General features: G+C 47.4%; 1 protein-coding gene across 1 annotated transcript in view; it reads left to right on the top strand.

Annotated features, from left to right (window-relative positions):
• The first annotated feature begins 1,490 nt into the window (after positions 1-1,490).
• The window catches only part of LOC143793313 (uncharacterized), a 436,629-nt gene continuing 410,360 nt past the window's right edge, over positions 1,491-27,759 (top strand). The window contains exon 1 of the mRNA XM_077280181.1: positions 1,491-2,059. The gene's annotated coding sequence lies outside the window, so the exon portion shown is untranslated. The remainder of the gene's footprint in view (positions 2,060-27,759) is intronic.

Genomic DNA, 27,759 nt, shown 5'->3' with positions numbered 1-27,759 from the left:
GTTTACAGGCACGAGCGAGTGCTTTAGCACAGCTCCTGGCTGTAAGGCTACTTTCACACTAGCGTTAACTGCAATACGTCGCAAATGCGTCGTTTTGCCGAAACTACGCATCCAGCAAAAGTTCTTGCTGGATACGTTTTTTCGTCATAGACTAACATTAGCGACCAGTCACTGGCTTTACCACTCTGGCGGAGAAAATTGCGCGGGAGCCCACTAACATTAGTAGTGTGGAATATGCAAAAAAAAAGGGAACATGAGATGGTTTACTGTATGTAATCATGTCTCATATCCTGTCGGGTTTGTGCAGGAGAAATGAAAAGCCGGCAATTGAATTACCGGCTTTTCACTAACACCGCTGCGTATTTCTCGCAAGTCACACTGCTGGTCCATGTGGAATCCGTATTTTTTTCGCCCCATAGACTTTCATTGGCGATTTTTTTGCGCAATACGGTGACAAACGCAGCATGCTGGGATTTTCTACGGCCGTACAAGACCATATAATACGGATCAGTAAAATACGGCTGATAGGAGCTGGGACATAGGGAATCATTGGGCTGTGTGTTATGCGTATTTTATGGACGTAGTTTATGCGCTCATACGCCCGTAAAACTCGCTAGTGTGAGGCCGGCCTAAGGGAGAGATCACGACTTCGATTTCCTTTTCTTTAGGACCTGCAGCCAATATTGGATCTAAGTCACTAAAGCTGCAGCAATAACTGCGTGTGTGACTACAGCCTGAAGCCAGGGGTAGAAATGCTGCTTTATCTGCAGGATTCTGAGCCACAATAGACCAAAACAATCTGCTCCGATTTCTGCAAAAAATGATGTAGGTGACTCCTTTTTTTAAGCTTTTTTGGTGCAGATTTGATGCATTTTTTTAAGCTTTTTTTAGTGCAGAAATAGTGGGGTGTGGAAATAATGGCGCTGTATTAATAAGTGAAATACATGGGCTTCTCAGCCTCACCCACAGACTGGAGAGGGAAACGCACAGAAATGGCCGGTGCCACAACCTCCGCCAGTTCCCCATAATCGCATTCACTTTGCTGCTTTAACTGTGGCTACATTTTTGAAAATAGAATAAATATTCGCGGTTTCGCTACATTGGAACATGACCGTAATGTCTATTCACATGGAGCTTTCTGATGCGGATTGTGAAGCAAATCTACATAGAAAAATTCCATCTGAACGAACGATGGTGGAAGAACCGCTCTCGTCTGGTCCTCACACTTTTCTTCATCATTGTTCTTACCGTGCTCGGCTTCTATCACCAAAAGACTCACTCTGAGGAAGGCACCACTGGGGTACAGTCACTGCCCGGCCAAGGTTACTAACGTGGCTGGGACTTGTGGTACCTCCCATCCAGGTAAATGGGTGTGCACAGTCCAGCTGCTCTTCAGGACTGATTGGCCCCTGCTGTGACCTATGGGCCGGTACCACACCCTACTTATACTCCAGCATTCGTGCAGTAGCTGCTGCCCTGATTGATCTCTGCAGGTGATCCTGGCCTTGTTGCTGGTACATGGACCTTGAGAGCCAAGATGTGCACCTCAAACTAAGCTTAGACTTTCTTGCTCCCCGATTCTCTAGGACTCTTTCTTTTTGGCCTTGGTGCTCTGGCATGATGACCTTGTAGCAGTAGGATGAAGTAAATTGGCTGCTACTGGTGAGGTGTACTGAAGAATATGGAGCTGGGTTTCACCATTTTGCCATGGACACTGGAATAACTTAGCTCTTTGCTATAATTACTGTACTGGAATATTTCACCGATTTGAGGACGTTAGTTTTCTTCTTCAGTTTGCATGTGTTCAGCCATGGCCTGATAATTGACTGATGGCAGAGAAGAACGTGCTGCTGGCTCTGAACCTCCGCCTAGGACTCCTGTGCTGACTACGTCTTCTATGGAGGAGTCCGCCCAGATCTGGGGGACTTGGTCGCATCAACATTAGGAGGACAAGTCCCTAAAAATGATCCTGTGTAGAGTCTGGACATCCTACACTTACCTGCCCAAGACCACCACTGAGCGACATGCCAGGGTCTGGAGATGCCTCCTAGGTGTGCAGGTATTTATATTTTATGCTATAAAATTATTTCCCCTTTTTTTGTTTTGCTTGGGGTGGGGAGAAAGAATCTGTTGGGTTTAGTAATTGTTTCTGGTGCAAAATGTAATGATTCCAACATGCCAAGAGTTTCTTTTTTTTTTTTTTTTTTCCTCTCTATAAGGCCATGTTCAGTATTTGTTACCAAAACCAGGAGTGGGTTATAAATACAGAAGTGGTTGTTAGGAGTCGAGTTCCCACCGCTGTACAGGGGGAATCTTGAACCATGTCTGCTGCGGTCTCCCATTCTTCTCCAGCCGCAGTGGAGGCTGCTCAGCGGAGACGTCGGTCCCAGCGTCTTGCTCAGTCTCACTCTGTGCATAGGGTTACTGCTGCTTTTCCAGCTTCTGCCATTGAAGCCAGTGCTGGGCAGCAGCTAGCAGATGCTTTTGGGACTAAGTCCTGCTTTTCCCCTTCTGAGCATGCCCAGGGCAAGATCTCCCGTTGGAGATCGAAGGTCACATGCTCAGATACTGCAGCAGATCCCATTGGTCCTCCAGGAAGGTCCTGAAGGTGCTCAACTTCTGTGGCAGCCTCCCATTGGTCCTTCTGGGAAGGTCCTGTACATGCTGCAACTATAAAATGTTCACATGAGCCATGCGCTAGTGTAAACTTGTAAACGTGTGTGTTGATGAGTGAAAGTCGTTCATTAATTATCCCCTCCCTTGTGGATGATTGCTATCTAGCGCCCGACTTAGCCATCAGCACGTAACACACAAAACAGCGTCTAACTGCTGTGACCGCCAGTGCGGCGCCGTGCACTTTCACAGCGCTTTCCTGACCCAAGCCTGGGTGGTTAGTGGCGTCCGCCAGTGCGGCACCGCACGCACTCTCGTGCATCTTTATTATTTCTTTCACTCTGACACCCCAATTGCGGTGTCGAGCGCAAGAGGTCTATATGAACTCAAATCCTGTGTCTTGGGATTGAGTTCTGAGACTCCTTGCTTGCAATCTTGGTGCGGTAAGGCGGCCCTGTGACGCAACAGGGTTCGCTTCCTTCACACAGGGTGAAGTTAACCCGTGTGTATCCACATTGTACCGCCATATAGTCTGTTATTACTTGGCAGCAGGTTCCATCTCTGCACGGTGGACCCCGGGCTGCGAACGCACCTTACTCTTGCTTATTTGGTGCCTTCCGCTAGCCCTAACAGTGGTGATGTTCCTATTAACTTTTTTTTTTTGATTCTTCCACTCCTGATTTTGGCTACAAAATACTGAATGTGTGAACAAGGCCTTATTCACAGCCATTGATGCTCCTCGCACCCTGGGTGAGAAGAGACGTAGAACGAAGGTGTCTCTGCTTCTCAGGATTTCACTCTGAGCCTGAAGCACAAAGATGTTCACACTTTGCGTGACTCCCGGCTCTGACCGCAGTAACCTCTCTGGAGGCGCGAATGTTGGAAGATGCATGCAAATCACTGAATGGTACATGAAGCCTAACGAATGAAGTGTCTTACACCAGCACGCCCATCATTGCAGGAGTTTTCCACTACTAGGACAACCTCCCATCATTCCCCATTTTTGGCCTTGTTTAGGCCATGTGCACACGCTGCGGATTCCATTGCGGAATTTTCCGCAGCGGATTTAATAAATCCGCAGGGCAAAACGACTGTGGTTTTTCCTGCAGATTTATCGCGGATTCTGCTGCGGGTTTACACCTGCAGTTTTCTATTGGAGCAGGTGTAAACCCGCAGTGGAATCCGCACAAAGAATTGACATGCTGCAGTATGTAAATCGCTGCATTTCCGCGTGTTTTTTTTTCTGCAGCATGTGCACTGCAGATTTCGTTTCCCATAGGTTTACATTATACTGTAAACCATGGGAAACTGCTGCAGATCTGCAGCAAAATCCGCAGCGTTTGCACATACCCTAAAAGTAAGAATCCTATACTCCTCTCCTGTCAGGCTGCTCCAGCGATATCGGCACTCGCACTCCTCCTGCATCGTGCTTGTATCTGACACATGAGCCCGGTGCCCAATCACCACTGGTGTCATCTCCTCCTTCAGACATGTATGTGACCAAGACTGGGTGAGGGAGCGGCCGCAGCCCTGACTTACTCTTCATTACATATACATCTGTCGTCAGGAGAGTGAAGCCGGTACTGACTGGGCGCAGTGACTGTGTGACGATACAACCATGCGTGAGCCCCGGGAGGGTAAGAGCTGCCACCGTTGGAACAGCCCCAGCATGGAAGGTATAAGCGTATTTTGTTTTTCTCCCCTTCTTCCCAGAGCCGTAACTTTTTATTTTTTTTTATTTTTCCGTCAATATAGCCATGTGAGGCTTTTTTTTTTTTTGCAGGACAAGTTATACTTTTGAACGTCACCATTGGTTTTAACATATCGTGTATTCGAAACCGGGGGGGAAAAATTCCAAGTGCAGTGAAATTGCAAAAATGTACAATTCTGCAACTGTTTTGTTTGACTTTTTTTTTTTTTTTTTTACTCTGTTTACTAAATGCTAAAACTGACCTGACATTATGATTCTCCAGGTCATTATAAGTTCGTAGACGCCAAACATGTCTAGGTTATTTTTTATAAGTGGTTAGAGAATCCCAAAGTTTGTTTAAATAAATAAAATAAAAAAATCGCCCATATTCTGAGACCCGTAATGTCTCCACTCTTCGTGATCTTGGGTAGGATGAGGTTGTGTGTTTTTTTTTTTTTTTTTTTTTTTCTTGTTCTAGGTCAAATTATAAAATCACTAATCACTTGGCAACGTTTGCAAAAATCCAATTATTAAAATCGGCTGAGATGCTAAACCTCAGGTAACCTAAATGGGTTTTACACTCCTCTATTATTGGGATGACCTTCAGACCTAGTGGTTTAAAAGAAAGCGGAAGGGCTCTACTGAAGCGGCTTTCCATCTTGGGCCGAACTCTGACCAGGTTCCTATTTTTGGGCCATCTTTCCAAGGTATTCATTGCTGATCTGACCTCCCCTAATGGGAGAACGGTTTGGGTATTCGGACAGATTTACTAAACTGTCACTTGGCTTCAATGTCTGAATAGTGGAACGCCCAAACTACAAGCTCTAGCCAATATCCACCCCTAATCTGGAAACATTGCAAGTGCTTCTCAGAGAGAGAGAGAGAGTATTTTCTTTACTCTTATACATGCTGATGATGCTGACCACCCGATGACCAATTAGGTCCATCATATGGAGGGTTTGGATGTGTGGAGCGGTTACACAGCTGGTATGTGCATGTAATGGTGGTTGGCACCAGCTCTGACTTGGGTTTTTTCTTTTTTTTTTTTTTCCTTCAAAAAGTTGCTTACAATTACTGACAGCAGCAATTAGGAGTTGCAATGCAGTCAATAAATCCATGCCCATCCCCCTCCCAAGTGACAGCACTGCTGGTTGCACATGGGTTGCCTTGGGCCTGCTCCTGTCACTGCCACTTTCCTGTGAAGCTCAGAATATGGCTGGGCTTCATGGGGGACTAATATTGTGCATTGCAGTTTGTAACTTTTGCAATACATCACATGATGGCAGGCTCAGCTACCTGAATTAAACAATAACTTTAAAAACACATTCAGTTTACACCTTAATTATGGGAATTTTTTTTATTTTCATTTTTATTTTTTTATTTTTCCCCCTTAGTGTGTCTCTGCCACTCATGTTGTGTGGCACCAGAAAGCAGGGAAACCATTTCCTTTGTGAAAAATGTGTAATTAAAGAATTGTCCTTGGGTTTATTTTCCATATTCACTATATGGTAAATGACATGATGATGATGATGATGATTCTCCAGATCTTTATGATTAGACAGGTGCCCAAGATGTATGGTGTGTGGGTTTCTCCCAAAAAACAACCCTCAAATAACTTTGTTCCCATTGATAAAGCTATGGCTGTAAAGGGTGGTGCGAAACAATTGCTAACTCCAAGGTGTTTGGTCCGGCCTGGACTGACAATCTGCCCCACCAGACAGACCTCCGGTTGGCGCACTCGGCTACATAATGTGGGGGCAGCCTGAGATTTATGGCCTCTGGCGCTTTATTTTTGTAGTCTGTCTATGCTTGTTCTTACACAACATTCAGTATGCTGCAGCGGCGTACACAATGGTGGAGGAAGTGCCAGTGCTGCGATCATGTTTGCGGGCAGAGCTGGTGCCCTCTGCTCTCCTTCTGAGTTAGTCCAAACGGCTCCTGCAAGCATCAGATGGACACTATAGGAGGCAGCCTAGTGTCCATCTCCAGGCTTTAGGTGATTTGTCACAGCTCTCACTACAAAGCTCCACAGACACTACAGTAGTCCACGTCTCATAGTCCACATATGGTGTATAGTGTGGACTCCCCACTAGATATATAGGCTCAGATTCACACTTAATTACAGGGCTCCACAGTATACACTGGTCCACGTCTCATAGTCCACATATGGTGTATAGTGTGGTCTCCCCACTAGATATATAGGCTCAGCTTCACACTATTATTTACAGGGCTCCACAGTATACACTGGTCCACGTCCCATAGTCCTCTTATGGTATATAGTGTGGTCTCCCCACTAGATATATACAGGCTCAGCTTCACACTTATTTACAGGGCTCCACAGTATACACTGGTCCACGTCCCATAGTCCTCTTATGGTATATAGTGTGGTCTCCCCACTAGATATATACAGGCTCAGCTTCACACTATTTACAGGGCTCCACAGTATACACTACAGTAGTCCACGTCTGTCTGCTCATAAAGTATACAGTGGGGTAGCTGGGTGTCACTCTCAGTATCTGTTTATCTTTCAGTATTGGTGGGTGGGCAGTGTCACATCCTCAGGTCCATCTTCCGATATTTACCTGTCTTTCTCCACCTGGCACGTCCCCAACATTGTCCCTCGCCGCTGTCTGCCCGACTTCTCAGGCTCACAGTGGTTCTCGCACGTGCAGTTGCACTTCTTCTGCCACTAGGTTTCCTGGGAGGTTGTGACCCGGTGGCGGAGCCCACCAGGTATTTCAGCCCAGCATCTACTGCGGTTAGATGCCTGTGTGTTATGACCCCAGTGGACAGGGTCTCAGAGGAACGTGTAAGTCTGCGAGATTCAAAAATCCAGCTCATAGGGCTGTGGTAACTGGGTTGACCAAATAGCTACTCCTAACGCCAACACTAGAAGTAGCCGGGGATCATGCCTACGGTGATCGCTAGATGACTCGCGCCAGCCGGAGAATCTAACTACCCCTAGGAGAAGAAAACAAAGACCTCTCTTGCCTCCAGAGAAAGGGACCCCAAAGCAAGATACAAGCCCCCCACAAATAATAACGGTGAGGTAAGAGGAAATGACAAACACAGAAATGAACCAGGTTCAGCAAAGAGAGGCCAGCTTACTAATAGCAGAATATAGCAAGATAACTTATCTGGTCAACAAAAACCCTATAAAAATCCACGCTGGAGATTCAAGAACCCCCGAACCGTCTAACGGTCCGGGGGGAGAACACCAGCCCCCTAGAGCTTCCAGCAAAGGTCAGGATACAGATAGGAACAAGCTGGACAAAAATACCAAACAAAAGCAAAAAGCAAGGAAGCAGACTTAGCTTGAAATACAGGAACCAGGATCATAGGACAAGAGCACAACAGATTAGCTCTGATTTCAACGATGCCAGGCATTGAACTGAAGGTCCAGGGAGCTTATATAGCAACGCCCCTGAACTAACAGCCCAGGTGAGGATATAGGAAAAGACAGAAGCTCCAGAGTCAAATCACTAATGACCACTAGAGGGAGCAAAAAGCAAAATCACAACACCTGTGTATCATTGCTGCGGTGCCTGCATTCTTGCTGGTGTCCTCTCATCTCCATGTCCCATGTCTGTTTGTTCTTCTGGCTCTGCCCAGTCCTCACCTCCCGTGTCTGCCTGTTTGGTTCTCTGCTCTTTGTGCGGTCCCCTAACGTGCTCGTCCATTCTGTCTGTGCCTTGTCAGCTCAGTGTCTTCTGCAGTCCTTCGCTCTTGTATTTCTTGGATCTTTAGTTTTTCTTAGCCAGATCCCTTAACGGTTCCACCTTAACTACTTGATTTTTTTTTTTTTCCCTCTTGCAGCTCTCAGCCATTCTGTCCCAGACCTTCCTGGTTCCGTCTTCCTTCCTTTCCCTTTTGAGACCCGTGTTCTTTTTTTCCTTGATTTACCCTAGTCGTCCCTCTGGCTCCGGCAGTTGTGGTTACATCCCCCTTGGACCTGCTCCTAACACTCCCTGTATAGGGGGTGGATCAATCTGGTCCGCTCGTCCTCGGGGGCTCTGGAGCTGCGACCCAGAGGGTCCACTTTTGGGTTTCTCCTTAGAACCCTAATAGGCAGGAGCTGTGGGCGGTTCAGATACTAATGGTGATTATCTATTCCCTAAGGTGTGGTCATATGAAATGCTGGAAAAATTTTTGCAACAATTCCTCCATAACCCAAGGAATTGATGTTTTTTGAGATACCTTTTTTAGGCTACGTTAACATTTGCGTTGCGTCATGCGCCCCTATATTTAACATGGGGGGGGGGGGCGCATGGTCATGCGTTGTGTTGCGTTTTGTGACGCATGCGTTTTTTGGCGCAAGCGTCAGGGCGCAGAGGACGCAGCAAGTTGCATTTTTTTTGCGTCAAACATGCCAAAAAAGGACGCATGCGTCACAACAATGCGTTTTGCATGCGTTGCGTCGCCGACGCAACGCCCAACACAAATGTGAACGTAGCCTAAGGCAGGTGGGGTGAGGGCTTTCCCATCTCAATACTGTTGGTTGCAGTAGGTTTATGGAAAATTGGGGCTTTTAAAGGGGCATTTCTTTCCTTTTTAAGATTGTTTAAGAAAAGTATTGTCTCTACCCAGGTCATTAGGCTAGCTGTTGTACAAATAACTCAAAGGAGGTCCTGTCACCCAACCATAGGATGTGGTCAATGTATCATCCATTATAAGATACAGGTGCAGCGCCCCAGAGTCCTGGTCGTTGCAGTACTGTGGCTCCGCCACTATGGGGAGCTATGGTGCGTCCGATGGCACTGAAGGAGTTCATCTGATCAGGTATCACAGACACCAATACATTTCACAGCCGGGCCTCCGGGGGGGAGCTAAGGGTGCTATTCATTAGGCCACTCCCCACCATAGTGGGTAAACTGGGGGTCAGGCAGGAAGTTAGATCAGAAGCTGACTGGGTTGGAACCAGGCAACACCTGGTGGCAGAGGGTGTTGTAGGGGAAGATACAGTAGGGTCTCTGTCAGGGGTGGGATCCTGACAGAGGCTTGGCAACGAGAACGAACGTAATGGGACCGTGCCTGCTCCGGGTAGCGGCGGTGCCCAAGAAAGGATTAGAAGAGAGATTGTGCTGAGTGAGAAATGGGATCACGCAAAAGGAGAAATACCAGTAGGGGTCGTGCTGTAAGACCGAAGAAACATCCTACTGAGGCGCACTACCGGTGGCCGGAACGCCGAGGGAGTAGAATAACATTCAGCTTCAAGCAATACTCCAAACAGCGGCAGGACAGTCAGTCTCAGGCGGGCTGTCTAATTCAAATCACCTATGAAGTCTTGGGAGGCAATTGCGGGAGAGGGGCGTCTCTAGGGTCCCGGAAGAACTCCAGGCCTACCCGTCAAACGGGTGCCGTTCCTACCCGAACCTCAGGGAGGGACGGAAGATTAGCAGAACATCATCTAGTCGAGTTGTGAGGGAATATCAGAAACAGACACAACAGTTGTGGGGTACTTTCCGTAAGCACAGCAGGGAAGGACTACAACACATAGCGCTAGGGGGAAGGCACAGATTTCCTCCTGTGAAGAGAACTCTGGAAGTGCCATTGGACCGGCCGGACTTGCGCAGCCTGGTGAACCGTATTCTGGACTGAGGACTCAGATCTTCAGTAAAGAGACTGCAACCTGGTGTCCTCGTTATTTACCGCGACCTGCACACCACAACTGCACCGTTACAACACCACTTATTGCACCGGACGTCCCCCACTGACAGACAGGGCCACGGACCGGGTCTAGCCACCGTGACAACCCCAGGACTGAGACCTAGTAGCCCGGCTCCGGGTACCCCTCGGCCCTGCGGCGGTGTGGGGGCGCTCCACAGGGATCCCCCAGATGACACTCCCTCCCCATCCTGAAATGCCACCATATCGTCCCACCAGCCCAGGAGCAAATGACTTAAATGGTAGCACAAGGGCTCGTTATCACAGTGCCCCTAAGCTGGTGGGGGTAGCTGCCTTTTAAAGATGGAAAAATTGTGGCAAAGTACAAACTCAAATAGTTTAATCACAAATTCTGTTGCAGGGTACAAGATGCTTTATTTCACAGCCCAGAGGCCAAAAGTGTGGTGAACACTGCCATAAAGGACATGGTGTCTATACATGCCACAATCGTCCCTGTATCTGAGACGCCTTCCAGTCTGCTGAGATCAGTCGTGTCACTTGGGTGTAAGGGCAATGCTGTCACTCTTTGCTCAAGGTAAATCCTTGCATTTTACCACAGAGCATCCATACAACACATTAGTACCCAAAATAGATGACCACATAATTATGAATAATGGGACTTCCAAAATCATACACTAATCCAAAGGAGGGAAGTATGAAAACTGGATAAAATTAAGAATATTTAGTGTATATGAATAAAAATTAGTACAATGTGTGTGTGAAGCGCCGCCAGACGCAGGGCTGCGGGGTACTCGGTACCGGGCTTCTGTCTCAGGTCTGGGGTTGTCACGGTGGCTAGACCCGGTCCGTGACCCCGCTAAGGGGCGTCCAATGAAGGGTGTAGGTGCGTGGTGCGATGAAATAACGGACACAGGGTTGCAGTCTCTTTACCTCTTTACTGAAGGCTTCGAGATCCCCAATCCAGAGCACTGTTAACAGGGCTGGCTGAGACCAGCCGGTCCAAAGGCACATCCAGAGTTCCCTTTTTCAGGTGGGAATCAGTATCTACCTTCTAGCGCCTGTGTTGTAGTCCCTCCCTGCTGAGCACCAAGGGATAGTCCTCAACTGCTGTCTGTTTCTGATGTTCTTCTCTCCGTCCCCCAGGTGATATGGCTAGGACGCACCCGTATGACGGGGTAGGCCTGGAGTTCTTCCGGGACCCTAGAGTCGCCCCTCTCCCACAGCTGCCTCCATTGTCTGCTAGGTGTTTTAGGTGAGACAGCCAACCTATAATTAGCTGTCCTGCTGTTGGTTTGAAGTAATGCTTAAAGTCTTACTTTCTCGGCGTTCCGGCCGCCGGCTTCGTGCCTCAGAAGGATGTTGCTGATCTGGTGGCACTACTCCTTCTGGTTCTATCGCCTCTTTGCTGTATTCCCATTTCTCACTCTTCACAATAAACCTCACTACTTGTCCTTTCTTAGGAGTCTGCCACTGTAAGGCTCAGGCACGGCTCCGTAACGCTCTGTCTGTTCTAGGGCTCTGCCAGGATCCCACCCCTGGCAGATCCTCTCTCGAGCTCTTCCCAGCTACTTTCTGCCTAACTTCCTGTCCAACCCCCAGTTTTACCAAAGTGTGAGGAGTGGCCTAATAGAACCTCCCCCCCCCCCCCCCCCCCGGTGGCCGGAGTGTGAAGTGTAGTGTGTGTGTGATACCTGGTCAGGTGAACTCCTTTAGTGCCATCAGACGTACCATCACTCCCCTTAGTGGCAGAGCAACAGTACTGCAACGACCAGGACTCTGGGGCACTGCACTCTAACCCCCCCTCCTGGACTGGGAAAAGAAAAACAACATCACACGTTAGTAGAAATCACACAGAACTTTAAAACACTATAAACAAGTAAATGCTATGAACCAGTAACTATATAGCAATGCTTCCCTTTATGGGAGGTGAGGACACTTGAACGTTACACAAATTTTGGGTCATGCAGTTTGACTCCCAGTCCAGTGGTTGAGACAGCGGGGACCCCGGATAAACAAAGGGGTCCCCTTTTGAAAGTTTTGGAGCAATTCACTGTCCATTACTCCATTGTCCATTTTTAAACCTGTAACAAAAGATATGTACGCAAACATTTTCAACCAAATAGCAGCCCTCATTATTATCTCCAAGTTTTGTAGCGAAGTGGAGTTTGATTCTTGGTGCTGCGTGTCGATCTCCGCAGTTGCAGGGTGGCTATTGGTCTAACAGGGCCTGCTATGCTTGCTACCGCTGGTGTAGTGCACTGTCTTCTAGCTACGCTTCTAGTGAGTCTGGGTAGCACTGGCATGCTGGAGCTCTCAGGGCTGCTACTACCAACAGTGGGTACAGCAGATTCGCCGATAGCAGAGGGAGGACTTGCCGGTTCAACGGTTGGCATGGCATCTTCGGGCGGGATCTGCTGAGATTGCAGGCCTGGAAGATCTGACACCACAGTTAGTTCTGGTGGGTTCGGTTGACGGAACGTTAGGACGGGTACCACGATGGCCTGATTTATCTGAGTCCAAGACTGGGGAAAATCGCCAAGAACAGTGTGTATCATTTTCTCCTTTTCTACAGGTGGGGAGGTTCCTGGATCTGTTTCAATCTCTCTAAACTTGTCAGGGCACACTTTTTAAGGTGGTCTCTGGATATTGTCGTTGAGGTTTCCCCTCCATCTTTGCTGATGAGACAGACCTTCGTGTTGTCGAAATCGGATGTCAGGACGGTATACGGTTCCGCTTCCCATTGTTCATCGAGTTTGTGTAGCCTCCTCTTTCGTTTGAGTACTTGCTCACCGGGTGACAAGGGAATCGTAGGAGCATGCTGGTTGTAGTCTGTCTTGTTTCTGTCTAGCCTGGGCGAGACTTCTTTCCATGCATTCCTGCACTTTGTGGTACCTTTGCTGCCTCTCTGCATCCGGAGAGGTATCTTCGGGGGTTAGGACCCCCATGTCCAGATCAACAGGTAACTTGCTAGATCTTCCTCGCATCAGGTACGCTGGAGTGCAGTTGGTGGAATTCACTGGGATGTGATTGTACATGTTCACCAAGTCAGGCAACTTCGTTGGCCACAGGTTCCGTTCCTCTACAGGCAAGGTCTTCAGTAAGTCGATCACCACTTGGTTCATCTTTTCACACATCCCGTTGGTTTGGGGATGGTACGGTGTGGTTCTGATCTTACACCCGTACAGATTGCAGAACTCCTAGAACACCTCTGCCTCGAATGCTGGTCCCTGATCGGTCAGTACCTTCTCCGGGTACCCATGGGGCCTACAAAAGTACTGCTGGAAGGTTTTGGTGGCCATCCTGGCCGTTAGATCCTTGACAGGTACAACCACCAAAAATCTGGAGTAGTGATCTACGATGGTAAGAGCGTAGATATAGCCTGACTGGCTAGGTGTCAGCTTCACATGATCCAGCGCGACCAGTTCGAGCAGCCGTTTGGTGATGGGCTGCAAGGGAGCCCGTTGGCTGTCACGGTCCTTCCTGCGTAGGCTACATGGACCGCACTCCCGACACCACTTCTCAATGGCTCTCTTCATGCCAATCCAATAGAACCTCCCTCGGAGCAGCCTCTCTAGCTTCCTCCATCCGAAGTGTCCGGCTCAATCGTGGTAGGCTCCCAGAACCATGGGTGCATCTCGCCTTGGCACCACTATCTGCCATACAAATTCATGAGTGCGTGGGTCGATGCTTCTCCGGCACAGCTTACCATTGTGAATAAACAGTTTGCTTTTCCCCTTCCACAGCTGTTGTCTTTCCTGTGGATCATCCAGGCCGGGATGCAAACCTGCCTGCGTCAGGAGCTCTTTCATCCGACGGACCGCGGGGTCACCATCCTGGGTCTCTGCCAATCCGTGATTGGGGCAGGGGATTCAGTGTGGTATCTTGTTTGTTCTTGTGCCTGTTCTTCACATGATGGGAGCACTGAGCGGCTTTGGGGCGATGGAACGCGGGCAGCTCTACCTCTTCAAGTGCCTCCGGGTCCTCTCCCGTTTCTGGCAAATTGGGCATCCGGGACAAGGCATCGGCATTTGCATTCTTGCGTCCAGCCCGGTACTTGATGGTGAAGTCGTAGTTAGACAGCCGGGCCATCCACCGCTGTTCCAAGGCCCCGAGTTTGGCTGTGTCCAAGTGCGTTAGCGGATTGTTGTCCGTGAAGACGGTGAATTTCGCCGAGGCCAGGTAGTGTTTGAACCTCTGTCACTGCCCAGACGATGGCAAGGAATTCCAGCTTTAGGGAACTGTAGTTGTCAGGGTTCCTTTCCGTGGGACGAAGCTTCCTGCTGGCGTAAGCGATTACTCTCTCCTTGCCCTTCTGGACCTGGGACAGCACAGCTCCTAATCCGACATTGCTGGCATCCGTATACAGCACAAACGGTTGGTCATATTCAGGGTAGGCCAGTACCTCTTCTCCCGTCAGTGCCAACTTCAAGCAAGTGAATGATCCTTCCAGTCCCTCGTTCCAATCAAATGGGGTATTCTTCCCCTTGGTCTTCTTGGATTGGCCCACCAACAGGTCTTGCAATGGCGTGGCCTTCTTGGTGAAGTCCTTAATGAACCTCTGGTAATAGCCTACCAACCCGAGGAACTGCCGGACTTCATGGAGGTTGCTGGGTTTCGGCCAGTCCTGAATCACCGTAACCTTGTCGGGGTCTGGGGCCACTCCTTCGGCACTCACCACATGGCCTAGGTACTGCACTTTGGGTTTCAGCAGATGGCATTTGGAAGGTTTCACCTTTAAGCCAAAGTTGGACAGGGCTTCAAACACCTCGGCCAGGTGCTTCATAGGTCTTAGAAAAGACAATGACATCATCCAGATACAGCAGTATGGTTTCGAAGTTCATGTGCCCCAGACAGCACTCCATCATCCTCTGGAACGTCCCCTGGGCATTGCACAATCCAAAGGGCATGTAGTTGAATTCGCAGAGACCCATCGGTGTCGTGAAGGCCGTCTTCTCTTTGTCCGCCTCCGCCACGGGAACCTGCCAGTACCCACTGGTGAGATCTAGGGTAGAGAAGTAGTTAGCAGTTTTTAAAGCAGCCAGGGACTCCTCTATCCTGGGCAGTGGGTATGCATCCTTATGTGTAATGTGATTTAACTGCCTATAATCACACATCCTCATTGTGCCATCTTTCTTCTTAACAAGGACTAATGGAGCTGCCCAGGGGCTACAACTGTCTCTCACCACCCCAGCCTCCTTCATTTCTCGCAACATGTCTTTGGCACACTGGTAATGAGCTGGGGTTACAGGACGGTATCTCTCTTTTATGGGTCGATGGTCTCCTGTGGGGATATGATGTTGGATCCCTTTTACCTGTCCAAAATCTAAGGGGTGTTTGCTAAATACCCGCTTGTACTCATGAATCACCCTGTAGGCCCCCTGTTTCTGGTGGGATGGGGTAGTCAGTGACCACATGCAACTCCCGACACCAATCTGTCGGGTGCCCTGCAGAACCATTGTCCCCCGCCGGGTTGGACGGGGCCAAGGGTCCAGGTGTTTGTATCACACTATTATTGACAGTAAACCTTTTTGGCGAGTGTGGCATATTTGGTGAGGTGGACTGTTGTGAACTCTATTTTTGGGCTCCCTCTAGTGGTCACAAGCGGTACTGTGTAGTGTTTTCTTTCTGCAGGTTGGCAGCATCAGCTGGTTCGTTATCCTTGGTTGGTTTCCTATTTAGCTCACCTGGATACTCAGTTCCTTGCCTGCTCTCAATATATTCAGTGCTCTTCAGATTCCTTGTGACTACCTTGCTCCCAGTCTCTCCAAGACAAGCTAAGTTTTTGTTTGATCATTTTTTGATTTATCAGCATTCATTATGTTTAGTCCAGCTCGCTAAAATGTGATTTCCTTGCTTGCTGGTTGCTCTAGGGGACTGAGTTTCTCCCCCCACACCGTTAGATGGTGCGGGGGTTCTTGAAATCTCAGTGTGGATATTTTGTAAGGGGTTTTTTACTGACCGCATAGATTCCCTTTTCTATTTTCTGCTATCTAGTATTAGTGGGCCTCATTTGCTGAATCTGCTTTCACCCCTGTGTATGTGCCTTCCTCTTACCTCACCGTTATTATTTGTTGGGGGCTTCTATATCTTTGGGGATTATTTCTCTGGAGGCAAGAGGTCTTTCTTTCTCTCTAGGGGTAGTTAGTTCCTCAGGCTGGCTCGAGACGTCTAGGATTTTTAGGCACGTTCACCGGCTACTTCTAGTGTGTTTGGATAGGTTCAGATTTGCGGTCAGTCCAGTTTGCCACCTCCCTAGAGCTTGTCCTATGTTTGTTACTTAGCTGGAGTAATTTGTGATCCTCAACCACTAAGGATCATAACAGTGGACCTCCTCCTCCCCACAGTTAAGGACACGTACTGGCACCCTCCCTTTGCGGACGTCAACCACCCCCCTGGCTGTTAGAGTAGGCCTGTTGTCTGAATATACAGGTTCTACCAGGGCCTGGTAGTCTTTACCCCTGAGGCCTATGGCTGCCCAACACCTTATTAACATCACGCTCCTGGGGGGTATCGCGATAGGGTTTGAATCACTCACGGTGACATGACCAACTTCACCACCAGTCAGCTCCACCTGTTGTCTCTGCATCAGAGCCCTGATTTCTTTTTGCAGGGCGCGTTGCTCACTGTAGCCAGCAGTTTCTGCTACCTGTTGTAGCAAGACTAACTTCTGTAAGACAATTTTCTATAACATTGGTACCGATAGTCATCATGGGATTACATTCGTGGCGGTCAATATCAACAATTACAATCCCTTGGGCCTTCAATTCCACCCACCCCACTTTGATGGTGACCTCTTTATACCCCACTTGTGGCAATGGCTGACCATTACTGGCTATTATGGTGAAATCATCATCAGGCCCACGAGTAATATCAGTGTCCTCCCAATAACGCTTATAAAGCACGTAAGGCATAGTCGTCACCTGAGAGCCGTGTCCAGCAAAGCGTTCACGGGGATTCCGTCGATTGCAATTGGAAGAACTGGTCGCCCTCCAATGTATTTGGCTCTCCAATGCTGCAGGCCTGATCGTCCTACTCCTGGGGGTTGGCCCTCTGCCCCAGGGGTTGCTCGTTTAAATGACAGTACCTTGCAAGGTGGCCCACCTGATGGCGGCGGATAGGTCGTCTGTCCCTATGAAAGTGATCATCGTCCCTGCCTCCGGTCGGCGGAGTCCTCCTCTGCCGCATCCAGGGGACATCCTCCGGTCTGGAGGCCAGCTGGATCTTCTCCTTGGGGGCCTCCTGTAGGGACTGCACGGTCCGGGCCAGGGCAGCAACGCTCTGTCAGCTCCTGCATCTGGAGGCGTAGTCCTGCAGGGGAGTCATCCTCCAGGATCTGGGCCTCGGCGGCAACTGGGGCATCCGGCACCACCTCCTGGTGTTACGTGAGGGCTTGACGCCTGGGCAGCACCGCACGGCTGGGCTGTCGCTCTTGCAGTGCCTGGATGGCTTTATCTTTGAATTGCGCAAAAGTCAGGTCTGGATTCTGCATGGCCAGGAAGTGCAGTTGGCCCCTTTGGTGACTGCACAGGAGTCCCTCAATGAACCGCTCTTTTAGGAGTTTATCCTCATCTTGCATGCTGCCGGGGTCACTCTGCTTGATGGCCAGCAGCACCTCCTGGAGGTTAAGGGCATAGTCCCGTAAGCTATCCTGTGGCCTGTTTGCACCCATAGAAAGTCAACTTAATTTCTGTAGCGGTGCGGGTGTCAAAGGTGGCTTTAAGCTTTGCAAAAACCTGCTGTGCAGTTCCCTTATCCACGGCGGGCCAGGACTTCACTTCGCTCAGAGCCGCCCCAAAGAGTTGGTTTGTTATCATATGAACTTTCTGAGGCTGTCAAGGGATAGAACTCGAGCAGGCTGTAGATCCCTTCTTTAAAGTCAGTTAATGTATGTGATTCTCCAGAGTATCGCAGGAGCCAGGCTGCTCCAGGTAGGTACGGCATGGAGAAGGGCATTATGGCCGTTGTAGTCGTGGCAGTCTCCGGCTGGCTGGTGGGGGCGGCAGGCTCTGCGGCGACCGGTGGTGGTATAAGGGCCGCGGCTACGTCCGCCACGGAGCCCGGAGCTGCCTCTGTATCTACAGCTGCCTCCGCTCCTCCCGATTCAGACATGGCCGTTCCTCCCTCTTACTAACCTGCTGGAGGTCGGGGTTCCTCTTCCGGGATCGGCACGTTACCGCGTTTTCTTGTTCTGCGCTCTTTTTGGCTGGCTCTGCCCACGAAGCTATGGCTCCTCCCTCCGTGCATGGCGAGGGCGAATTGTGGCAGAAACTTTTGGCGGGTAGTAGCAACACAGTCTTTGCAATAAATCACAGTTCAGGCACAATAAATCAGTTCCAAGGCACACATGACCTGATTCTCCAGGCTTGAGTAGATCCTGTTCGTGACGCCAAATTTGAATCGCCCCCAGACGCAGGGCCGCGGGGTACTCGGTACCGGGCTTCTGTCTCAGGTCTGGGGTTGTCACGGTGGCTAGACCCGGTCCGTGACCCTGCTAAGGGGCGTCCAATGAAGGGTGTAGGTGCGTGGTGCGATGAAATAACGGACACAGGGTTGCAGTCTCTTTACCTCTTTACTGAAGGCTTCGAGATCCCCCAATCCAGAGCACTGTTAACAGGGCTGGCTGAGACCAGCCGGTCCAAAGGCACATCCAGAGTTCCCTTTTTCAGGTGGGAATCAGTATCTACCTTCTAGCGCCTGTGTTGTAGTCCCTCCCTGCTGAGCACCAAGGGATAGTCCTCAACTGTTGTCTGTTTCTGATGTTCTTCTCTCCGTCCCCCAGGTGATATGGCTAGGACGCACCCGTATGACGGGGTAGGCCTAGAGTCGCCCCTCTCCCACAGCTGCCTCTGTTGTCTGCTAGGTGTTTTAGGTGAGACAGCCAACCTATAATTAGCTGTCCTGCTGTTGGTTTGAAGTAATGCTTAAAGTCTTACTTTCTCGGCGTTCCGGCCGCCGGCTTCGTGCCTCAGAAGGATGTTGCTGATCTGGTGGCACTACTCCTTCTGGTTCTATCGCCTCTTTGCTGTATTCCCATTTCTCACTCTTCACAATAAACCTCACTACTTGTCCTTTCTTAGGAGTCTGCCACTGTAAGGCTCAGGCATGGCTCCGTAACGCTCTGTCTGTTCTAGGGCTCTGCCAGGATCCCACCCCTGGCAGATCCTCTCTCGAGCTCTTCCCAGCTACTTTCTGCCTAACTTCCTGTCCAACCCCCAGTTTTACCAAAGTGTGAGGAGTGGCCTAATAGAACCTCCCCCCCCCCCCCCCCCCCCCCCCCGGTGGCCGGAGTGTGAAGTGTAGTGTGTGTGTGATACCTGGTCAGGTGAACTCCTTTAGTGCAGTCAGACGTACCATCACTCCCCTTAGTGGCAGAGCAACAGTACTGCAACGACCAGGACTCTGGGGCGCTGCATGTGTGTGATGGATAAAGGAACACAAAGAGCAACAGCCGAGCAGAAATTATTTTCATAAGCAATGATTGTAGCAAAGCAAGTTTACACAATCAAATGGTGATGTCCATATTCAAGTAGAAAGGCTAATGTGCATGTGCAAAATGGTGAAATAAAAATGACAATGTTGTATAAAAGTATATATAGTCGCCCAAAATAAAAAATATTTTGTAGAAAATGATTAAATATTAGGCTGCCAAATATCCCTGGAAGAGTATTGCTTGTGTGGAGGTGCCAAGTGAAGCATGCACAATGGCCCACATATAAAAATCCCAGTGGACTAGGCACCAAACATGGTGGCTAACGAGGCACTAAAATAACAATGGCGCTGTGCTAAGATACAGGTGTACACAAGGCTGGGAATGAATGGCCAGCTGTGAGCAGCTACAAATGGGATGGACAAAGTGAGAAGTACTGGCGTGTGACTGCTGTACCTGGGAAAATAAAGATGATGATTATATGATGCTGCTCAGAACAGAGAATCCCCGATGAGCATTTTGCAGTCTCTTCTTCCTTGGGGGGGGGGGGGAGGGGAAGTTGGGTCCTAGTGGGGGCCTAGTTGTCAAAACGACATAACACATGGTGGTAAATATTATCATAACCTGTCTCCTCTAGTGATGTGCGCGCCATTTGTGCCCATATACAAACGACCAGAAATGTAACATGATGGCGTTACATTAGTACCAACATGGAAGACATGTCCGCAAGCCCAGTAGTGTCACAACAGGTACCATGCATACCAGCTTAGAGCGTGAAATGGTAATACCACAGGACCTGTAATGGAACAGCTAGTAGTAGACTGATTCCTAACGATAAAAGGTGGAACCTGCATCTTAGAGGGGATGGAGAAAAGTCCACTATGGGACTAAATGCTCCTTGATATGTAACACTGTCATGAATCCACACCGCTGCCACCAATATGTCACGATTCACACTGACCGTCACCCCTACGTCACGGATCGGGGTGACTTTGGGCCAACAGACGGCTATCACATGTGCAGGGGGCTTATTTTGGGTATCCCACTGCTCTCCAATATACAAAACACCCAAAGATCTTAAAGAAGCCAACCATGAATAAAACTCCAATTTCTTTTGAGAACAAAATAGAAACAAACATGCGTATTAAAAAAGCTACTTCATTTTAACAACCATTCCCCATGGGGAAACCTTGGAGAAAAGAACACCGTACCTAAACAATTAATCCAAAAAGGAGTATAAGGAATTACTTTAATAATTTGGTACATGCCATATTTAAGCACACAAACTCACATGGAACTCATGTTAGGTGCCATTGGCATCCCATCTCATCTCCATGCTAAAGTACTATGTGCAAATCATAACAGACAAATAAATCCACAGCGCGGTATGTGTGTGTATATATATATATCACACACACACACACACACACACACACACACACACACACACACACACACACACACACACACACACACACACACACACACACACACACCCAGTCTCAGACTCCATAATGAAGACCCAGGCATGCAAAATTACCTATAGGTGGATGTCCAGTGGTGTACGTGTGTACCTCAGTGTCCCCAGCGCCCCGATGTGCGTTTCGCCCTTTCTGCTTCTTTGGGGGGGGGGGGGGTGTGTCCAAACCCGGGTAGTGACGTATTTATAGTCCTCTTTACCCAATCCACTGCTGCAATCATCTATGTGGGCGCCCGTTCCGTAAAGGACTCTATGGCGCATGCGCTAATCCCTCCACTCTGGATGTAATGACACTTTCAGACATCTGCCGTGTGGATTGAAAGCAAGAACGATAGCCAATACCACCAATGGCGCCGCTCAGTGTACGAAGGGAGAGATCCACGCATGCGCACCATCCCCCGGAACTTGGAACCTCCTCCTAACAAAGTGTCACCGTGCAAGATTAAATCTAAAGTTTATGACAATACCTGTGAATTTGTATGTTTAGGAAGTACCATAAAAGATGTATATTTGGACTTAGTGTTTTGAATAATTGCTCTTAAATATACCTCGAACTGCAGGGATTTATGTATATCCCGCTTTACAGTTCCGCTTGAACTTGCAGCTCTCTGGTGCCCCCTTACCCTCAGGTCAGATTAGGTACTGCACCTAGGGTAATTAGTCACCTGAAAGGCTGCCTGCTATTTACTGGCTATGGGGCACGCTGCAGCGAGGCGATATAACTACTCCCGCTCAGGCAGGAACAATAATTATCAACGTCACTGTCACCCAAAGGCCCCGCACACGGTATGCTGCCACCTGCTTCGATTAAACGGGTCCAAAGCCAACCCAAAACAGTAGCACAATTCCCTTCAGAAGCCTTAGGGCACGTTTTAGAGCATGAAGAACGAATCTAGTATTTTAAATATTTTACTCCATTAAAGATTAAGGCAGTGTTTATAAAAAGGTATAGAAGATGTTACAATATGAGACAATTGAAAATGGGTTCAAGGTAATTATAAAATAAAGGGATTAAATGAGAAAAGGTAAAACTCACATGTTCTCAGTTATTCAGGCAAAACCCATGCTGGCAGAGCTCCCAAACGTCCCAGTGCATAGTTCAGCTCCTCAGGCAAAACTCAGACACTCTCAGACTCTCAAGGTTGGGTAAAGTGGCGTCACCACTTAATAACCACAGCCTTGTGACATCACGAACAGGGCTGGCTTCCTCAGACCCTCCTATCTCTTCAGTCTTAGTAAATTTAACACAAGTTTGTCTAATGCCTGTATCTCCGCTACAGAGCATGTCAGAATCATAACACATGTATGAATCATGAATCATAACATGTAGAAAATGCCATCTCCCAACCTGTAGTGTTGATGTGAATGTAAGTGACGCTCTGATTCCCATTTTAATTATGTTTGGGGTCTTGATAAAATCCAAGCAATTGTTGATCCAATTGTATATGTATTTCACACTCCAAAAAATACCATGGTCAATATTATTGATCAGATTGGCAGCCAATTCAGAAATGCACGGGGCAGTTTCAGGAATTTATTAACACACTCTCTCAAAATCAGATAATGAGGGGAAAATCATACTTGTGTTTAATATAACTAAATGGTTGGCATTTGGTATCAATGAGAAGGTCTTTTAGTTTTATTAATACCTTCTGTAGCCCAAAAGGGATCAATATGCTGCCCAAACAAAGAACCTATAAGGGGTAAGGAGAAGTTCTTCAGAGTCAAACTTATTAGTGCCGCTCTTTGGATATGCCAGTTTTTTCCATGCTTCCAAAATTGGTTGAAAAATGGGATAAAGTTGTTTGGTTTATTTTTGTTGGTTTTTTTTTTAAGAAGAGTCTAGAATTAAACCATTTGGCGATTCATTGTTAAAATATAATTCGAAATCATACCAAGCCGGAATTTCTGAATGTGGCCACCAATATAAACTATTTTTTATCAAAGGCATAGTAGTAAGCATAAATGGGAGGCCTGCACCCCCTAGGGTTTTACTTTAATAAAGAATGTGTTGCTACTCTAGCTTTTACCTCCCCAAATAAAAAGATGGATGCGAGATTGCAAACTAATCAGTAATGAAGGAGAAATCTTTAAGGGAAGAGATCTAAAGACATATAGTATCTTTGGCAATACGTAGGATTTAAAGGTCATTATTTTACCCCACCAAGAGTCCCCTGCCCCCATAAATATTGAGGTTGATTTGAAAAGTGATTCAAAATTTATTGGAATCAAAGAGTTTATATCTCTGCCAAATTTTAGCCATGCTGTTAACCAAATCGCTAGTATCAAGAAATTAACATCTAGGTTGAATTGTAAAATGTTGGATTTAGAGTCATTTATTTTGAAATGGGGAAACCCTCGAAGGTCCAAAGTAGGGGTAAAATTTTAAGCATAGAATTGTAGGGATTAGAAACTGATAGAATTATGTCATCCGCAAAAAGGCTGATTTTATGTTCCCGTTGGCCAGTTATTATGCCAGAAATATCGGGGTCTTTTATTGATTGCGCCAAAGGCTCAATGGCCAAGACAAACAGTAAGGGGGATAGTGGGCAGCCCTGTCTGGTACCATTGGAAATTATGAAAGGAGTTGACAAATTATTTACATATACTCTCGCATTAGTTAGAAATTGTGAGTGAAGACCAAATTTAAGTAATGTCGCCTCCAAGTAGGTCCAGTTCAGGCGATCAAAAGCCTTTTCTGCATCAAGTGAGATTATTGTTGATTCGAGTTTTTTAGACTTGATCAATTTAATCAGGTTAATAAGTTTTCTTGTTCCATCTGTTGATTTGTCTGTTTTGTATAAAGCCAATTTGGTCATTTGAGATCAAATGGGGAAGAAACTGGCTCAGTCTGTTAGCTAAAATTTTGGCGTATATTTTCAAGTCCGAATTAATAAGGGAGATGGGTCTATAGTTAGGGACTTTATTAGGATCAGTATTGGTCTCGGGAATTAGGACTATGGTTGCGTCAGTCATCTCATTGGGAAAATGACCCATGTTGGAAGCGACATTAAATACCTTGGTAATGTGAGGGGCCAGGAGATCTCCAAACGTTTTGTAATAATCATTACTAAATCTGTCTGGGCCCAGGGATTTGAGACTTCAGGTGTTAGTTTCTAATTGTCATTGTTTGTTTGTTTTTGGAAGTTTTACAGAGGAAAGAAAAGTTTGTCGGCTTTAGTAGGATTATATTGAGAAGGGTCTTTATATTATATAGGTCTTGGTAATATTTAGCAAATGCATTTGCTATTTCCTCCAGACGTAGAGGATGCCCCCTTGTCCGTCTCAGGTCTATGATTAAAAAGATCAGCAGAAAGGTCTTTGTACTGTCCCCTCATATATTTATACATTAACATAAGATCACCCCTTAGTCTTCATTTTTCCAAACTAAATAGCCCCAAGTGTAATAACCTATCTTGGTATTGCAGACCCCCCAGTCCTCTAATAACCTTGGTCGCTCTTCTCTGCACCCGCTCCAGTTCAGCTATGTCTTTCTTATACACCGGAGACCAGAACTGTGCACAGTATTCTAAGTGTGGTCGCACTAGTGACTTGTATAGAGGTAAAATTATGTTCTCCTCATGAGCATCTATGCCTCTTTTAATGCATCCCATTATTTTATTTGCCTTTGTAGCAGCTGCCTGACACTGGCCGCTAAATGTGAGTTTGTCATCCACCCATACACATAGGTCTTTTTCATTGACTGTTTTGCCCAGAGTTTTAGAATTAAGCACAGTTATACATCTTATTACTTCTACCCAAGTGCATGACCTTACATTTATCCCCATTAAAGCTCATTTGCCATTTATCAGCCCAAGCTTCTAGTTTACATAAATCATCCTGTAATATAAAATTGTCCTCCTCTGTATTGATTACCCTGCAGAGTTTAGTGTCATCTTCAAATATTGAAATTCTACTCTGAATGCCCCCTACAAGGTCATAAATAAATGTTAAAAAGAAGAGGGCCTAATACTGACCCCTGTGGTACCCCACTGCTCACCGCAACCCAGTCCGAGTGTGCTCCATAAATAACCACCCTTTGTTTCCTATCCCTGAGCCAGCTCTCAACCCACTTACACATATTTTCCCCTATCCCCATTATTCTCATTTTATGTAACAGCTTTTGTGTGGCACCGTATCAAAAGCTTTTGAAAAGTCCATATACACTACATCTACTGGGCTCCCTTGGTCCAGTCCGGAACTTACCTCTTCATAGAAGCTGATCAGATTAGTCTGACATGAACGGTCCCTAGTAAACCCGTGCTGATACTGGGTCATGAGGTTATTCCTCTTCAGATACTCCAGTATAGCATCCCTTAGAATGCCCTCCAGGATTTTACCCACAGTAGAGGTTAAGCTTACTGGCCTATAATTACCGAGTTCAGTTTTTGTCCCCTTTTTGAATATTGGCACCACATTTGCTATACGCCAGTCCTGTGGTACAGACCCTGTTATTATGGAGTCTTTAAAGATTAATAATAATGGTCTATCAATGACTGTACTTAGTTCCTGCAGTACTCGGGGGTGTATCCCATCCGGGCCCGGAGATTTGTCAATTTTAGTGATTTTTAGACACCGCCGTACTTCCTGCTGGGTTAAGCAGGTGACACTTAATGGGGAATTTTTGTTATCACTGATCATATTGTCTGCCATGGGATTTTCTTTTGTAAATACTGATGAGAAGTCATTTAGCATATTGGCTTTTTCCTCATCCACCATTTCCCCTAGACTATATTTTTAAGGGGCCAACACTATATATTTTTAGTTTCTTACTTTTTTAGTTTCTTACTATTTATGTAGTTAAAGAATATTTTGGGATTCTTTTTACTCTCTCTGGCAATGAGTCTCTCTGTCTCAATCTTTGCTGCCTTGATTTGCTTTTTACAGAATTTAATTTTTTGTATTTAATGCCTCCTCACTCCCTACTTCCTTTAATTCTCTAAATGCTTTCTTTTTGTCACTTATTGCGCCCCTTACAGCTCTATTTAGCCATATTGGTTTCCTCCTATTTCTAGTATGTTTATTCCCATACGGTATATACTGTGCACAGGTCCTATCCAGGATGCTAATAAATGTCTCCCATTTTCTTTGTGTATTTTTGTGTCTCAGGATATCGTCCCAGTTAATTGCACCAAGATCCTCTCTCATCCGTTGGAAATTTGCCCTCCTGAAGTTTAGTGTCCTTGTCACCCCTCTACTACACATCTTATTAAAGGAGACATGAAAACTTATTATTTTGTGATCACTATTCCCCAAGTGACCCCCAACCCTTATATTTGATATGCGGTCTGGCCTGTTGGTTAATATTAGGTCTAGCAGTGCCCCCCTCCTTGTTGGGTCCTGAACCAGTTGTGAAAGGTAATTGTCTCTCATAGTTGTCAGACACCGATCACCTTTGCTGGAACTGCAGGTTTCTGTTCCCCAATCTATTTCAGGGTAGTTGAAGTCCCCCATAATGACTTCTCCTTGAGTCGCAGCTTCATCTATTTGCTTTACGAGGATATTCTCCATTGCTTCCATTATTTTTGGAGATTTATAACAAACCCCTATCAGTAATTTATTATTTTTTTTTCCCCCTCCCCTTATCTCCACCCACAGGGACTCTACATTTTCATTAAATTCACCTATATTATCACGCCGGATGGGTTTTAAGGAAGATTTTACATATAGACACACCCCTCCCCCTCGCTTATCTGTACGGTCATTTCTGAACAGGCTATAGCCCTGCAAGTTAACAGCCCAGTCATGGCTCTCATCCAGCCACGTCTCAGATATCCCCACCATGTCATAATTATGTTCCAACAACATTAGTTCTAATTCGTCCATTTTGTTGGCGAGGCTTCTGGCATTAGTATACATGCACTTGATGTTCCTCTCTGTACCTCTATTCTTTCTTAAATTACTAACTGTTCTAACCCCACCCCCCATGCCACCGCCACCCCCAACTTCCTTATTTGTGCCCAGGTGTCTATCTGCCCTATCTTCCCCTCCTATAAAATGAATACCCTCCCCCCAATCCCTAGATTAAACACTCCTCCAACCTTCTAACCATTTTCTCCCCCAGCACAGCGGCACCTTCCCCATTGAGGTGCAGCCCGTCCCTAGCGTAGTCTGTAGCCAACTGAGAAGTCGGCCCAGTTCTGCAGGAACCCAAACCCCTCCTTCCTACACCAATTCTTGAGCCACTTATTAACCTCCCTAATCTCCCGTTGCCTCTCTGGCGTGGCACGTGGTACAGGCAGTATTTCGGAGAATACCACGTTGGAGGTCCTTGCTTTCAGCTTGCAGCCTAATTCCCTGAAATCCTCTTTAAGGACCTTCCACCTACCTCTAACTTTGTCATTTGTGCCAATGTGCACCATGACTGCTGGGTCCTCACCAGCCCCTCCCAGTAATCTGTCCACCCGATCAGCGATGTGTCGGACTCGAGCGCCAGGTAGGCAGCACACCGTCTGACGATCCCTGTCTTTGTGACACATTACCCTATCTGTTCCCCTAATAGAGTCCCCCACTACCAGCACCTGTCTGGCCTGCCCTGCTCTCCTATTTCCCTCCTTACTGGAGCAGTCACTCCTCTGGCTTTCAGAGGACATGCCTGGCTGCAGCAGTGCTACCCCTGTACTGGCACCCCCCTCATCTGCCAACTTAGCAAACTTATTGGGGTGTGCCAGATCAGGACTAGCCTCCCTGGCACTCTTCCCTCTACCCCGCTTTCTGAATGTCACCCTGCTACCTACTTCACTGTCCTGCAGCTCCATCCTACCATCCCCCTCCTCATCTATCCCATTGAGCGTCTGCTCAGTGAGCAGAAGACTCCTCTCCATATTGTCTATGGATCTCAGTGTTGCCAGCTGCACATTTAGATCCAGAATCTGGGCTTCCAAATGCACAACGTGCTCACATCTCGCACAGCAGTATGCACCC

The sequence above is a fragment of the Ranitomeya variabilis genome, chromosome 1, assembly GCF_051348905.1.
Source record: "Ranitomeya variabilis isolate aRanVar5 chromosome 1, aRanVar5.hap1, whole genome shotgun sequence".
Taxonomy (NCBI): Eukaryota; Metazoa; Chordata; class Amphibia; order Anura; family Dendrobatidae; genus Ranitomeya; species Ranitomeya variabilis.
This window is presented reverse-complemented; position numbering and strand designations above follow the sequence as displayed.